The sequence below is a fragment of the Sceloporus occidentalis genome, unplaced genomic scaffold (genome assembly GCF_023333645.1).
Source record: "Sceloporus occidentalis isolate IW3139 unplaced genomic scaffold, rSceOcc1.0.p SCAF_6, whole genome shotgun sequence".
NCBI lineage: Eukaryota > Metazoa > Chordata > Lepidosauria > Squamata > Phrynosomatidae > Sceloporus > Sceloporus occidentalis.
In genome coordinates this window covers 68,535,195-68,549,650 of record NW_028316986.1, presented here as the reverse complement: position 1 = coordinate 68,549,650, position 14,456 = coordinate 68,535,195, and positions in this window count along the sequence as shown.

Sequence of the window (14,456 nt, the reverse complement as noted above, 5' to 3'; positions counted from 1 at the left end):
ATTATAGGAATGATTTTGGGGGGGAACTATGAAGTGCCAACTTCTACATGGCAACTGTAGGTTTCCTGGCAAACAATTATATTACAAGAGCAAAAAACATTTCCTCTCCCCTACACCTTTAGTTTCATTCTGTTTGCTTTTGTCAGAGTGCATGTTAATTTTTCCAAAAATAATTCTTTCTTCTAATTAGTGCTAGCTAGAATAGATCTATTCAGTAAGTGACACTTAATCCATGTAATGACTTACTGAACTACCACTGATTTGAAGGTTCTGCTGCAGCAGGTGGTTCCCATGTCCGTCAAAGGGGCAATTCATCCATGCTGGATTTTAGTCTAAACTTTAAAACAGCTATTTTGGGGATGTTATTTGGCATCATGGATAAGATTTTTAAAGTTCAGACTTTAATGTTCAGACTGCCAGTGGTTGGAAGTAACAGTTAGGTTTAGGCCATGGTGTCAAGTCCAGGTCTTATTTAAAATCCATGGACAGCAAACTGAGCACGGAGGTGGGTCTTCTCCACTATGGTGTGCTGTAGTGCATTTCTAATTTAACAGTCTATAACTTAATTGCCATTATTGCTAAGGTTCAGTCTGTTCCAAAGTTCATCAGTAACCCTTTACAAGTAGCTAGGTACTTAGTAGTAATTCTCTCATCTAGTAGTGAAGTTATGACTACATTATGATTCTTAACAAGGTATTACTTCATGCCTTTTCCAATGTAATCATAACTTGTAGCAACTTTTATCATTTCAAACTAGTGTACTTGACACGGAATGGAAAGGCAGTGCCATAAAGAAACAGGTAAACGCAAGAGGATTATACTGATGAAGAAGTAGAAGTGAGACTAGAAATAACCACAAGAAAGCAGTGAAGGGAAAATGTGATATGGGGTAATTCTGGAATGTCTTCCAGATTAATAACTACTGCTTCTACCCCTGTCAGAGGGTTGCTGAATGTACCGGGTTTGAATCTGAAATTTTATATATATATATATATATATACACACACACACACACACTGTATATATATAAAATTTCAGATCCAATATATAATCAGTGTATAATCAATATATAATTCAGATTATATATATAATCACTCCATGTGATATTAATAATAATAATAATAAGTTCGACAACATTGATAATATTTTAAAAAACCAAAGTGGATTCACCATCTCACAGATCTCATCTTTTACTGCCAGGAATTATAATGCCGTTAACCAGAGTGTTAGTGAAACAGTGGCTCCTCCTTGCATAAGCAAATGGAAGAACTGGTAACAACATTTTCAAGCTGGTAAGAGATCAACATAGAGGAAATCAAACAATGAGAAAATAAATAGTTGAGCAGAGGGGGGTACCTCTTTTTCTTTTGTTATCTCTGGCCCCATACAGACAGGCCAAAAGAAAGCTGCTTCAGGTCACTTTGGAGGTATGCTGTTTAAATGATGCATGCGTCCTAAGAGTCCGGAAGCCGCACCAAAGCCACAGTCCAGTCCTAATGACTGGAGCGCAGCTTTGGCACAGCTTCCGGACTCTTAGGACACATGCATCATTTAAACAACATATCCCCAAAGTGACCCGAAGCAGCTTTCTTTTGGCCTGTCTGTATGGAGCCTATGTTATCTCATACTTCAAGATAGCAGTCCAAAGAGTAACTTCTTTGCAAGATGGTCTACAATTCCAATTAAAAAGGGAGTACTGTATTCAGTTGGCTAAAGGTTTTGTTCTTACTGTTTTAAAAGTTCAATGCATTTTACAAGTTGAACCTATGCAACCTTACTTTTAACTGAGTTCAGTGGAATAGGTAGTTATGCAATTGGATTACAGTCATTTCCCATAAACCTAACTGTGAATTTTTATCAGTCATTTTGATGCAGTTTTTAAATAGAGGAGTAGCTAACTTGTGTATAAGTAAGAGAAGTGCAGTATATACACAAACTTGCACAATGCTGGGTGCAGGGGCAGTCCTACTATTGGACAGAGTGATTTATCAACTACAGGCAACAGATTTTTGGGTGTCAGGGGAAAACAGCAAATTCTGAGTTATTTTGTTTTGAAGAGTTGACTGTGAGATTTTTTTATTTTTTAATTTTTTTGCCTGAGGGACCAAAATAACTTGGTTGTGTAAGTGGCCATCCAGGCTGTAGGATTCTGGGTATTGCAGTCCAAAAAAGTCACTTTCCCAAGCTCGGTTTGGAAATCCTGTGTACCTTGCCTTGGGTGAATACTGGAGGCAGGAAAAGGGTACTGTTTGCTGCTCTGCCTCAGAAAGGGAAACTTCTTGGGCCAATCATGCTCCTCAAGGCTGCTCCTAAAGGTATTCATAGGGTCCAGGGCTGTTTTGAGAGGCTCCATCCTGCACTTCAAAATGTATTACTGCACTGCAAGAGAGAAACAACAAGCTGTACACAGGGTAATTTCTCTGAACTGCCTCTCTTCTCATTCATTCCCAAGTTGCTCTGCATGAACATGACCACTCAGGGCCGGCTCATCCATATAGGTGAACTAGGCAGCTGCCTAGGGCAGCAAAATTTATGGGTGGCTTTGTGGCTTTTTTGGTATAATTTTTGCATAAGTAAACAATATTAAAGTGAAAACGCATTACAGCAAGCGATGTAAAAGCAAGCTACTGTATGATGGTTTCTTTGTACAATCGCCAAAACATAAATGTGAGCCCTTCTGTGTCCTGGTACAGTCACATGGTACATCATCTGCCTTCCGCATGTGTGGAAGGGTGCCAAAATATTTCTCGCCAAGGGTGGCCAAATAACTAGAGCCGGCCCTGTGACCGCTAGAAATCTATATTAAAAAAACTGAACATAGTGAACTTTTTGGGGGTGGGTGGGGGTGGGAAGGTAAGGCTTTTTATTTTATTATCTTTTTCTAAAAAGGGGTTCAGGCCTCATCTGCTCTGAGAAGCATTTATTGGTCTTTTTAGTGGTCCATAGTATTCTCAGAATTCTTCTTCAGCACTACATCTCAAATGAGTTTTTTTCCCTATCATCTTTCTTCACAGTCCAGCTTTCGCAACCATACATAGAAGTGGGAAACAGGATGGCATGAACAATTGTAACTTTGGTATTTAATGACGTATCTTTATACTTCATGATCTTGTCTAGTTCCTTCATAGCTGCCCTTCCAGGTCCTAGTCTTCATCTGATTTTCTGACTGCAGTCTCTGCTCTGATTGATGATGGAGCCCAAGTATGGAAAATCTTGGACTATTTCAATCTTTTCATTGTTATGCTGAAAGATATCCACATTCAAATGGTGTCACATCTGAGTGAGTCTGAGAGCTCAATGGATGCAAACTTGTTGGCACCTAAATCATGGCTGCACATTGGACATCCAAGTTACAAAATGGCTATGAAGGAAATACATGAATAACACTACAAATGTCTAGGCATCTGCTTGGGAGGACATCCCATGGATATATGGGGCAATGGAGGGGATGTTGGGGCACCAAAAACCAAGGAAAAGCCAACAATTTCATGGCTGTATGTATCAGAGAACATAAGCTTGTAACAGAGCTTGAGTAAAATTTCTTATCTGAATTACAGCTCCCAGAATCCCCCAGCCAGCATCGCCACTGAGGAATTTTGAGAACCATCATCCAGAACAATAAATTTCCCAAGCTCTGAGCACCATCCAATAAAATGCACAGATATAGGATGGGTGACACCTGGCTGAATGAAACTACATGTGAAAGGGATCTAGGAGTCCAAGTAGACCACAAGTTGAACATGAGTGAACAGTGTGATGCGGCAGCTAAAAAGGCCAATGCTATTTTAGGCTGCATCAATAGAAGTATAGTGTCTAGATCAAGAGAAGTAATAGTGCCACTGTATTCTGCTCTGGTCAGGCCCCACCTAGAATATTGTGTCCAGTTCTGGGCACCACAATTCAGAAAGGACATTGAGAAACTGGAGCGTGTCCAGAGGAGGGCGACTAAAATGGTGAAAGGTCTGGAAACCTTGCCCTATGAGGAACGACTCAGGGAGCTGGGGATGTTTAGCCTGGAGAAGAGAAGGTTAAGAGGTGATATGATAGCCCTGTTTAAATATTTGAAAGGATGTCATATTGAAGAGGGAGAAAGCTTGTTTTCTGCTGCTCCAGAGAACAGGACCCGGAACAATGGATGCAAGCTACAGGAAAAGAGATTCCACCTCAACATTAGGAGGAACTTCCTGACAGTAAGGGCTGTTCGACAGTGGAATGCACTCCCTCGGAGGGTGATAGAGTCTCCTTCCTTGGAGGTCTTTAAACAGAGGTTGGATGGCCATCTGTCAGGGATGCTTTGAATTGGATTTCCTGCATGGCAGGGGGTTGGACTGGATGGCCCTAGTAGTCTCTTCCAACTCTACGATTCTATGATTCTATGATTCTATATAGCAAGGGAGGACAATTTGTTCATTTCTCCTTGGGCTCCAGTTCTTATCAGCTCTAGCCTTCACAGCCATTGGTTAGAGGTGCTGGGAGCTATAGCTCAAGAACATCTGAAGGGTCCAGACCCCTTCAATACATTTTACTATTTGGAGGTGTAAATAGAATGATGGAGCTGTAGCAGGAAGACAATGATTCAAATCCTTTTTTAATTATGATATTCATTAGGTAGCCTTCCTCAGACAGGTTACTGTCTTATAACTTAACCTCACAGTACTTTTGTAAAGACTGCTGTGTGCATGTAATCCTATATTAATCACCCCAATCTTCTTCAAGAAAAAATAGGATAGAACTGGGATTACAATGGGCCCTTGGTACCTGCCGAGGTTTGGTTCCAGGACCCCCAGTGGATATCAAAATTGATGGATGCTCAAGTCCTATTATATTAAATGGTAAAATCAAAATTTGCTTTTTGGAATTTATATCTTTGGGGAATATTTTCAAGCCATGGATAGTTTAATCCATGGATAAAGATTCTATGGATATGGAAGGCCGACTGTACTATATTCACACTAACAACCCTGTGAAATAGCTCTTTAATAACCCCAATAAATAGCAAAACAACGAAGTGAGATCACAGTGCATTCACATGAAGCCAAATGTCTAACATTGTGAACAGAATACGGAGGAGGGAGCTGACTTGTTTTCACTTGCTCCAGAGACTAGGACCTGGAACAATGGATGCAAGCTACAAGAAAAGAGATTCCACCTCAACATTAGGAAGAACTTCCTGACAGTAAGGGCTGACCGACAGTGGAACACACTCCCTCGGAGTGTAGTGGAATCTCCTTCATTGGAGGTCTTTAAACAGAGGCTAGATGGCCATCTGTTGGGGATGATTTGATTTGGATTTCCTGCATGGCAGGGGGTTGGACTAGATGGCCCTTGCGGTCTCTTCCAATTCTATGATTCTATGATTCTAAGAATCTGGAACTTCCAAGCCTAGGTCCAACTCGTCTTGAACCAGGAAACTAGGCAATGATAAGTGTTTGGATGGAAATAAGGAAGCTTCATCTTCTCTTAACAGTCAAGTATGATTTTCATTTACACCAGTATGTAATTTGGTCCTTCATATTTTTCCAGCTCTCCCCACATAACAGCCAGCTTCAGTCACAACCATGTGGTGATTATGTATTAAAAGTGCTTCAATTTTATTTATAGCACCTCTGAAACGAGCATCAGCTCATCATTTCAGCCTGGAATATTTGATCACAGAAGCTAGTTTTAAAAATTTCCACTCTCTTTCCATCTTGCTTCAGACTATGCAGAATGCACACACCATCTTCTTTCCCTGATTTCTACTTTTCAAAAAAACCCCATTATATTTGGCCTCATCGGATGAAGACATCTATATCTGAGATTCGGCTTTTAAAACAAAGCAAAATCTTACATATAGAAACTAAGCAAGTTCATGTAAAATTGCAAATTTATCTAAAGGAGGAGGTTACACAAAACCACTAAAGCAGCATAAGGGTGTGATTTCAACTCTCTCTCTTGAAGGGCCAGATAACTGGAATATGCTATAAACAGGGAACAACATGTTAGGATGTTTTACATTTGGTAACACTGACCATTGATACCCATATATATATTATTATGGATCGTATGACACACCATGTGTAAAGTGTTGCTATGGGCTGCTGGATGAGATTGTTATAGCTCAGGATGAATGTTTGAATTTCCTCAGTAGGCTTTTGTAGTTGGGAGATACACTGTGTGTATGTTTTCAAAGTAGCAGCCTTGTGAGTCTCTGGCAGTTTAAAAAGGAGGGGGTTAGGAAAAAAAGAAGAAACATGGCATCACCTTTAAGACTGTGTTTTATTTTAGCATGAGCTTTTGTGTATACAAACACACTTCTTCAGATGCAGTACCATGTGTGTGATGCGATATGGAAAGAGAAAGATGAGGACTGATGAAAATAGTCAGATTGGGACCTATCACACTACCTGTTATAGCGCTATTATTCCACTTTAACTGCCATGGCAACATTCTGTGAAATGCTGGGGTTTGTAGTTTAGTGAGGCTGAAGATCTCTTTGGCTGGGAATTCTAAATGCCTCTCCCAAAATTGCAAATCCCAGGATTCCATATAATGTTGCCATAGCAGTTAAAGTGGAATAATAGCGCTATAATAGTGTAGGGTGCAGGATCTGTATTTGCTGTGGAGTTGGGAAGGGGTGGAGGAAATAATAACCACAAAGACAACCAATTGGCAGAACATGGCCACATGGTTTCCCTCAAGGCACCATCCTGTTCTTGATGCTCTTTAACATCTATATGAAGCCACTAGGAGAAATCATTCATGAATATGGGTCTGGGTGTTATTAGTATGCTGATGCCACCCACATAGATTTCTCCCTGTCTCGGTCATCAGCGACAATGACAGATGGCATTTCTCCCCTCAACCAGTGTCTTCAGGCAGTAATGGATTGGATGAGGGAAAACAAGCTCAAGTTGAATCCAGACAAAACGGAGCTACTTACAGTAGGGGCCCCTAAACCAGGTATTGGGTTGCAACCTCCAGTCCTAGAGGGGCTCACGCTCTCCTCAAAGGACTGTGTTCGCAGTCTGGGGATGCTTCTTGACCTGTCGCTTCAGATGAGGAATCAGGTGACTGCGACGGTCAAGAGCGCCTGTTATCAGCTTCGGCTGATACGCCAGCTGCTCCCTTTCCTGGAACAGGGTGACTTTGAAACTGTAGTACATGCACTGATAACCTCAAGACTTGATTTTTGCAATGTGCTCTACATGGGGCTACCCTTGGCCTAGTCCAGAAACTCCAGTTGGTACAGAATATTCCAGCCAGGTTGATCACAGGAACAGCAAAGAGTGACCATATAACACCAATATTGAAGTCACTCAACTGGATGCCTATTAGTTTCCAGGCACAGTACAAGGTGTTGGTTATCACCTTTAAAGGCCTAAATGGCTTGGGCCCAACCTATCTAAGGGATCACCTGCTTCCATATAATACGCCCCGTACACTTAGGTCCTCTGGGAGGAATTTACTGCAGCCCTTAAAGACCAGATTGACGGTGACCTCCCAGAGGATATTTTCTGCAGCCACTCCCAATTTGTGGAATGGCCTGCTGAATGAGATCCATCAAATTACTAATCTAGAAAGCTTTTAAAAAGCCATTAAGACGGATCTCTTCCAGCAGGCCTTCCCAGAATAAAATACTCGGCCACGCAAAAAAATTCCCCATTTATCGAACTCTGCCCATGGTTATTGCTGGATTTTAAAATGTTAGTTTTAGTCTTATACTGTGTATTCCTTTTTTTTTTGGGGGGGGGGGTACTATGTCTATATGGATATATTTTAGTCTGCTGTACACCACTTTGATTGCCTGGCAAAAAGCGAGATAAAAATTAAAAAATTAATTTAATCAATGTAATTAAGTCATTTCTGACTTTTCATGACCTTAAGGCAAAGCTATCATGGGGGTTTCTTGGCAAGATTTGTTCCAGGGAGGTTTGCCATTGCCTTCCCCTGAGGCTGAGAGCATGTGACTTGCTTGAGTCCAAACTGCACTGATGGTTTCATGTTCAGGATCCATGCAACTAGTCCTGATCACAAGGCTTTAATCTTTCCACAGAATACTACTGTGCCATGGAATAAACACATCTAAAAATGGCTCCTGTAGTGGGACTATAACATTTCAAAGGGACTGAACATTTTTTTAAACTGGAGGGAATTGCCAAAGTAATTTGTAAGATAACATTTAGAGCACATTTATCAAAGAAAATTGGACTGAGGCCATATTGCAGGGGAGGAGGGGGGATTTTATCCTGGTCTTAGCTTCTGTCCCATTTGTCATTATAGATGGGAGGTGGAAGTTTGCTTCTTCAAGGAACTGTAATTTAGATAAACTTCTATTCTGTTCATAATACAGTAGAAATCAACTTATCAGCTCTTATTTGCCTGGCATAAAATCATATGCTGTTCTTCTCTGATTGGCATAAAAGCACAATATAATATTTTATCTCTCCCTTTGAGCCTTGGATTTGTTGATGAACCAGTCAGTCAAATCATGTGGCAGATTTTATGCTATTAATCCCATACTGTGAGAAAAAACATCTCATACCATGCTTCATTTTCCATCATGTTCTCCTGCTGTCAAGTTGTAAGGGTGTGGTTGGCTGCAGCAGCTACAACTCCACAATAATGCATTCTTATTTAAATCTTACAGTTAATTCAACTGTCAAGATGAATTAGTTCACTAAAACTGGCTTTCATTTGACTAGTTCCAATTATACCCTCCGACTGTCCTGATTTGGTAGGGACAGTCCCAATTAATTCTCTCTCATCCCTTTTCATCTGCTTTTAAAATGTCCCAATTTCTTTTTACTTCTTCCACTTTTCCCTCTTGTCTTCAGCTTATTCCAGTTGGTGCACACTGATTTCAAAGTGCAACAGTAGTTTGCAGTCAATTAACACAGTGGAGGGAAAGTAAAGAAGGAGACAGAATCTTGCCCTTCCCTATAGACTTGAAAATGCAAATTGCTGCAGCCTCTTGCAGACTGTTTTTTCTCATTAATAACTTTTGCGATCATGACCACACTCTTTGCTTAGTCCCATGTGCCCTGGTTTTTATCTGTGAAATGTTGGAGGGTATGGATACATTAAATCAGATAACCCTAGTTCTGTGTAGCTATTATAAAACAGCTGCTTCGGGTCACTTTGGAAGTGTGCTGTTTAAATGATGCATGCATCCTAAGAGTCCAGAAGCCATGGTAAGGACTGGAGTGTGGCTTTGGTGTGGCTTCTGGAATCTTAGGACGCATGCATCATTAACAGCATATCTCCAAAGTGACCAGAAGCAGCTGTATTTTGGCCTGTCTGTATGGGGCCTAATTCCTTATGGAGACATCTGGGGGCATGATTCTCCGTCTAAAAATTAAGGTCCTTCTATGGGCTGCAGGAATGACTTTGGGAGCTAAATGTTTCTCACCCATGATATATACATCTACGTTAGTGCATGCAAATTTAATGCAAATCGGATTCCTCTTTTTTGAGATATATTTCCTCATTTGGGGCAATATAAGCAGCTACTTTATTCTTGCACTGAGCAGAGTGTTCAGTCTAGCAGTATATATAAAAACAACTCGACTACCAATACAAATCCATGCTTCCAATCTTTATGCCACACCTTTTCACACTCTCAATTCTGCACCACGTGATATCCCATTTGTTCCTCTGGGTCATGTTTCCCATGTTCTTGCCTTTGGCGATGCAGCTGTTCCCTGAGCCTTTTCTTGTTAGTTAGCAGCCTGTTCTCTCTCCTCTTTTAAAGTCTTTTCTTCAGTGAAGAAGCAATTCCTTAGGCAAGACTTTCTGAATTCATCCTTGCCTTATCCTCTCTGTTCTTCTACTGTCCATTTTTTATAACCAGGTGTCAGCCTTCTAGTTTCTACTTCATCTTTGCTTTCTACATGTGTTCTACCTGGATATTATTCGTGCTAGATATATATGAAATTTGTAGCATTTACAGTGCGAAAGATAAGTTGAAATGCAGCCCACTGAACACTAAGTATCTGGTCCTCATTTGACTTCATATCCTGTAGGTTATCAAGTATTGTCTGAATTCAAGCATTCTAATGTACATTTAAGTCAATGATTCAGCTTAGTGATTAGATGAATCATACTGGGCTTTAGTTTCTGCATTGAGTGTTCTGTAGTTTACTCTCAGATGATATAGACCTTTTACACCATTTTAATGTTTATTTTCACATATTTCAGATTGTGCTTTCAGGGACACCAGAACTGTTTTTACGTGGGGAGGTCTCAGCACTGAAAGATATATTATTAATTTTGTCTACTTACAGATTCTGTACTTCAGGGGAGACCAAATTACTTTTCCCATCCTTTATCACTGAAACATTCTGAAATATGCAGACTCTTACAAGCACACTGCGTACTCAGAAATGCCCTCTACGTGTTCAGTGTCGTTCACTCCCAAGTAAGTCCACATGAGATAGCTTGCAGGCAGCCTTTATTATTCCTAGATGGCTCAACAACAATCACTGGCATGACTGGAAGTGATGCTTTCAGCTAGAAAAGCAGGAATTGAGTAATAATGAGATGCAAGGGGCCACAAAATGGCCATGTTTTTCAGTGGTTTGGAAGCATATTTGGGCAAAATAAATCAGCCATTTTAAAAAAAAAAAAAAAGGGAGGTAGGGCTTTGAGAGTGTCATGGGGACCTTAAAATGGAAGCCCAGGGCTCCAGGGAGTCATAATTTCACCACCCCTGGTTTAAATACAAACACACTTTATTTGGTATGAACTTCCATGGACTGCAATCTACTTCATCTTACCAAAAAACCTTATTCATCTTTATGGTGCCACCAGATTCTTTATTTTTGCTGCAACACACTTGAATGGCTATGAAGTGGAAATGTCCCTGTCACTCTGTTTTACTTGTAGCACTTATATATCATTTCCAACTTGATATAATAAAATCTCTGTCAGAGAGTGCCATCAAAATACTTAACATAATGCAACAAAAAACAATTTAGAATCAATGTAAAATAATAAATAATCCAGAAAGACTCCAATAATATATTATTGATCATGGTTAGTGATGGAAGGCAATAAACAAAGGCATTTTCAACTGGTGTTTAAAACATGACATCGTTTCCCCCCCTCAAACGATGTAGGGAAGAATGTTTCAGAGGGTAGGTGTCATCACTATGGAGAGTGGATACCAGTTCAGAAATGTCTCAGGTCCTAAAGTTTCAGGGCCAAAACCTGACAGACAGCCCTGGTGGAAATTAAGATAGAAATCTTAGATAAAGGAACCTTTTCCAGACCAAAGTGAAGCAAGAGGATTATTCTTTCACATTTACTTGGAGAGATGGAATAATGAACATTACTTCTAACCAGAAGATGATTGCAGAGAAGAGGGTGAACTTTGGTGCAACAAATAGTGGAAGGGAAGGAGGAAGCTAACTAAGAACCTTATAGGACCCATTCCCCCCCCCCCATTATGGGAACGGGAAGGGGCCGCTCAGGGCTGCTCAAGTCCAAGAAAATACGCATTTTACCGCACCTCAAAGTGTCCTCAAAATGGCCCCATTCCATCGGCCAGCCCCAAGCTGTTCCCATTCAGGGTTGAGGTGTGTCCTTTGCTTCAGTCAGGTGACAGATTGGGGTCATTTTGACAACACTTTGAGGTGTGGTAAAATGCATTTTTTCTCGGATTTGCGCGGCACTGAGCGGCCCCTTCCTATGTCCATTACGGGGGGGGGGGATGGGTCTGATAGGGTCCTAAGAGACAATACAGACCAGCACTTTGTGCTGGCCTGACCATGTACTAGGGCTGAACTAGGGCACAGCATTCACATGCTCCGAGCCCTAGTTCTGCCGCCTCACTGCCATCATGGCGTGCACCTGTCCACACAGCGCACACCACAGTGATGTCTGTGACATGCAGCATCCAAACAGCGCTGGCCAGAAGGGACATCATCATGGCATGCAAGCATGCTATGACAACCCTTACTGGAAGCTGCTCAGAGCAGCTTCTTTTGGGGACTGGAGACTGAGGGCTCTGAGATCTGGCAACTTAGTAGAAAGATAGTCATTGTGATATTATCTGAGGGCATTCTGTTGATTGGCCTGAGCTGTTCATTAGGCTAGTACAGACCAAGGTAATCTTCTAGACCAGGGGTAGGCAACCTTTTTGAGCCGGGGGCCAAGTTGCTGTCCCTCAGACAACTGGGGGGCCGAAGCCAAAAAATAAATAATTAAACATTTTTAAAATAAAAATTAAATAAATAAATAAACTGGGACAAAAGTAGGACAAAATTTTCAAATGGAGGACACTTTTTAAAAATGGAGGACACGCAAAAAATTGCTGATTTTTTAAAAAAATGTTCATCTAAATGCATGTTTCAGAGGCTTCTATAGACAATTGCCCCCCTTGCCCACCACTTGCCCCCTTGCCTGCCACTTGCCCCCCCCTTGCCTGCCTCCTCCTGATAGGCCAAAGGCCCCACGCCCTCACACGAGAGGCCAAAGGCTCTGGCGGCAATCGGCAGCAGGACTGGGCTGGGGCCGGTCCCAAGGCCTTGCCAGGCCGCATCCGGCCTGCGGGCCGCAGGTTGCCTACCCCTGTTCTAGACATCCTGCTTCCAGCGAGCCAGGGTTTTGTGTGTCAACAAACAAACAATCCCCCCCCCCAAAAAAAAAAGCCTAAGACAAAACTTGGAACTTGGTTAATAGTTAATAGGTGACCAATGTTCTGACTGTGGTCCATGTCATATACTGTAAGCTTCCAGTGTGTGGCAACTGTTTGTGCAAAATGTAAAACAGATTTCACATAGTGTTGATCATTTTTCACTGACCCATCCTCTAAAATTAGCCCAGAATCTTATTCATACTCACATAATTTGGGTTCCAGAAAGAGCTTAGAAATGTTATTTTTTGGATTATACAGTAACTCCCAGAATCCCCAAGCCAGCATGGTTAATAGTTCCATATCTTAGAAGGTCCTTGGGCTACTTGCTCTCAGTGGGTACTGCACACTCAGCTGCTTCCATGAAAATGCTCCTAGTACTTTGTGTTCACAGTAGCAAATATAACGCCAGGGAAATGTGTGTCTCAGTCCTGAATTACATAGTACTCTCTTAGTATTTTTAGAAGCAGAAACAACTGGATGGACAGAGGGGATTGTTCACATAAAGGAATAATGGCTTTCTGAAAGCTCTTTCTGATCAGTGAAATTACTTTGGGGAGTCTTATAGAGCCAGTAAGAAACAATGTAATGTATAAACACTGAAGCTGGTCAAAAGGAAGCTAATGTTGGCAATTGCCCATATGAATAAAAATGTAAGTTATATATTTTAATGTACCATCCTCAGAATGTCAGGAACTCACTGAGATAGTTCAAGACATTTTGCTAAGGACCAGTCCTCGGACCATGGCAAGTCTATTAGAATAAAATACACACTGTGTTGTTGTTGTTGTGGTGGTGGTGGTGGTGTGCCTTCAAGTCATTTCTCCTTATGGCGACCCTAAGGGGCACCTATCATGGAGTTTTCTTGGCAAAATTTGTTCAGCGGAGGTTTGCCATTGCCTTACCCTGAGGCTGAGAACATACACACTACCAAGATAGAAATAAGGCAGGTATATTGTCTATAGGGCAGAAGTGGGCATAGTTTGTGACTCATGGGCTACATGCAGCCCTTGGATCCCACTTCTGTGACACTTGAAACCCCATACCAGTTACCCAAAGTCCCATAATCCCCCAGTTTTTAAAACAAAATCAACATGTGTTCTTGGCATTTTTTACATCAAAATCACACAGCCCACCAAAAGCATGAAAACATGAAAATGCCCCACTCCATCCCCATAAGCAACCTAGACACTATATTCCCCCAAATGCCTCCATTTTCCTGTACAGTTGTCAAAATGACCACCATTTTGAGAAGGACTGTAGAAGAAAATTTAGGTATTTGGGCTTGTTGAGGGGGAGGGGGTTGCAGGCTGCAAAGAGGTCTGGAAGAAAATTAGCCCCTTGCTCCATGCAGTAGGGAGATACTATCATTTCCTTCTCACAATCCTAACTGATACACTCCTTGTCCTGATTTGTTCAGCCTTATGTCCTTACAACTTTTTTTGCATGTGGCAATAAACTCAAATTAAAAATTCAGTTTAAAATGAAATAGGTTGGTTTGATGTCATTTGTTGATATGCTTTCTCCTCTCGCAAAGTATTGCCTTAAGCAGGGTAGTTTCTGATGTCATGTGTGATAAGAAAGTGCTTGTACAGGTATATGTATATTCTTTGTCTCTTCTTTCCCACCTCATTCAGTGGCTCCCAGCATCCTAATAGGAATAACCTGATCCAATCTATCCCAGCTAGGCACTAATGTAGTGACAGAAAGGGTCCCACCATTAAATCATGATTCACAACTAAGTATATGTGCAATCCACACTCCCTTACCTAATACTAACCTAATACGTGTGACCTAACTGATTTTATACAAATCAACACATGTGCTTGCTTTTAAATTG